General features: G+C 32.6%; 1 protein-coding gene across 1 annotated transcript in view; it reads right to left on the reverse strand.

Annotated features, from left to right (window-relative positions):
• Ddx10 (DEAD-box helicase 10) overlaps positions 1–2,988 on the reverse strand; it is a 146,283-nt gene that overhangs the window by 47,492 nt on the left and 95,803 nt on the right. The gene's annotated exons all lie outside the window — the stretch shown is intronic.

Below are 2,988 nucleotides of genomic sequence, written 5' to 3' on the forward strand. Positions count from 1 at the left end.
ACACAGTTTCTCCTGGAACTTGCTCTGTAGATCAGGCTGTCCTCAAACTCAGAGATCCGCCTGCCTCTGCCTCCAGAGAGGGGGATTAAAAGCGTGCACCACTACCGCCTGGCAACAATTCTTAATGACTAAAAATAGGTCAAATCTGGAATCATATATCAATACCATAACCATATATTATACTCTTTAGTTACTTAAAATTTCTTGTTCAGTCTAAAAGTAAAATAATAGGCACATATATTTAATAATCTATATTACATATAGATTATAAGTATAATATCTGATACATGAATAATACACAATCAATATCATTTACTAGAATAAAAAGAAAGGAAAAATACAATCATGATTGTTTCCCTTGTCCTCAAACTAAACAGAAATTACAAAATATAAAAAAAAAATCTCACCATTGGTTCTTAGGGATGATATTTATTCAAAAGCAATAAAGGGTCATTCTTATGAAACATATTTTATTAAATTGCTTTATAATTTCACCATTAGTTTTCCACTAATCACAACATTTAGGTTTTTAAAAATGGGGGGAAAAACATTCAGTATTAAAGTTCAAGAAAAATGATTTGCTAAAGTAAAAAAGAATATCATTTTAAACTAACAAAAGCACCACATCTTCTCCAAAACCCAAAAAGTCTATTCGCAACCTAAAATCTGTAGGTAATAACTTACAGTTTTTAATTTGGGTAAATGACTAAGTCCATGTAAAAAATGCAATTTTCCTCCCATGTAGTACAGAGATATTTCTATCCTGGGTCACTACTAAATCCACTGTCAAAGAGAAAGTGAGTAGGGCTCTAGGGTGGGTACTTTTTCATCTTTTTCATACATGACTTTCTTCAAGTTAAAAAAAGTCTTAATGAATAGTCTGATAATGAAATTCAGTATTTACTTTGGCAAGGCTTATAGAATTCTTTATGATAAAGGGGAAACCAAAATTCTAAGGTCTAAATGGACACTAAATACTAAGTAATACTAAAAGGGAGTCCATGGAGCTTTTAGATGAAGTTTAAATAGCTTCTGATTACATTGCAGATGAAATCTACTAGAAAATGAGAACCTACAAAACTAGATGCTAAGACAACTAATAAGACCTCAACTTCAAAGGCTGCGGGAGGTGTGTCATACCCCTACTGCCTATTATTCCATTACTCTATTTCTGTGACTGATTACTCTTTCTTCTCTCACCTCTACACACACACAAAATCTAACTAGCAGGGTCACTGTACAATTACAAAAGAACATCCTAGATTAAGTGGAAGTTCTAGAACCTAAAGACAAAAAACAAAGTTAAGATGAAATAAAAACTCAGAAAGATTTGATTTACATGTTATTATGAGCTCATATTCATAAACAGATTTGATCTTATCAATGATGATATTTTTGTGCCAAGTCTATGGATTGAGTTTTCTTGTATGTGCTAATAAAGACAAAAATAAAACGTATTTGAAGTATTTACATATATGATTTTCATAATAGAAGAAAATGCATAGTATTTTTGAAGGCAGCAAACCAATGACCTTATAATAAACAAATGGGTTTTTTTTGTTTAACCTAATCTTAAAACTATAGATATAGCATATATTCAATAACTATAGAGTGCACCAAAAACTGCAGAGTTCATATCAAATTCTATCCTTGAGCTGCATATGGTGACCTGTGTCTGTAAGCTCCACAGGACATGATACAGCTAGAGGACTAGAGGACAAGAAGTCTCAGCCAGCCTCCTAATACAGAGCCCATCTCAGAAAGGCAAACCCAGCCCAACACCCCCCCCCACATATACATACATACACACACACACACACACACACACACACACACACACACACACACACACACACACACACACACACACACACACACACACACACACACGGTGGGGTGAGGGCAGCTGTCATTGGCATGCTCCCCTAGTGAGAATACAAAGAATATCTTTTTTTTTTCCTAAGAGTTTGGAGAAAGGAAAGAGAAAGAAAACAGACACAGCTTCTAAACACTTCATATAAAAATTTTATGTAGTTTGTACTAGTTACTGATTTTCTTTGACCAGCAGCAGACTAAATGTGGACACAATGGAGCAAAAGTAATATTATTAAAGAAATAAATTGAAATAACTCAGGCTTTATACTAGTTTCAGAGCCGTCTTTAACTCACAGACATATGTATCTATAATTGTCTGTTTTCTTTCTCCCTAAATAATAGCACAATTTAATCTTACTACCTACCCAAAAAGTTTTTCTAACCTAAAGGCTTGCAGTAAAATAACTATATTTTATATTACTCTATAATAATCAAAATGGTTTAAGCTTTTTTTGCTTAACTAATTGTAAAACAATAGCTAGATCAGATATTCAGATATAACTATAAATAACTATAAAATGCTCACAAAACTGCATTATACTTCCACAAAAATGTTTGTCTGTTTGTACATTACTATTATTTTCTTGCCAAAAGTAACACCTCAAAATTATCACAACATGTCAGGCAATTTGTATGCATCACTTTTAAATAGTATGTCAGAACTTATAAATCCCTCCCCACTCTACAGGTGAAAAAACGGGCAATCAATACAGTCAGGCTGCTAGACTAAGGACATGACATAGTGAACAGGCACTGAGCCTAAGACTCCTACATCTGTGAAGCCAGTGTCAATTCTGGCATGTTGTTATGTTCCACATTCCTCTATTATCTACTCTGTAGGGTAATATGCAGTGTCTTCTCTTATCAATATGTACAAATGACATTGTTTTATTAATAATAAAATCTTTTCATTTCAATGTTTATTTCTCCTGACAATGTTTTAATGTTTTATGTGTTTAATTTTTGTCACACTCTTCATGCAAAAACAAAAAAACAAAACAAAAACAAAAAAGTTACTATTTAACAGGCAAACAAAATTTAATGTAAATATTCAGTAACTTGCCTTCTAGCATATAAGAGTGTCTAAAAATGGACCTTTAAAGATATCAAAGA

This window comes from Mastomys coucha, unplaced genomic scaffold, assembly GCF_008632895.1.
Source record: "Mastomys coucha isolate ucsf_1 unplaced genomic scaffold, UCSF_Mcou_1 pScaffold23, whole genome shotgun sequence".
In the NCBI taxonomy this organism is placed as follows: Eukaryota; Metazoa; Chordata; class Mammalia; order Rodentia; family Muridae; genus Mastomys; species Mastomys coucha.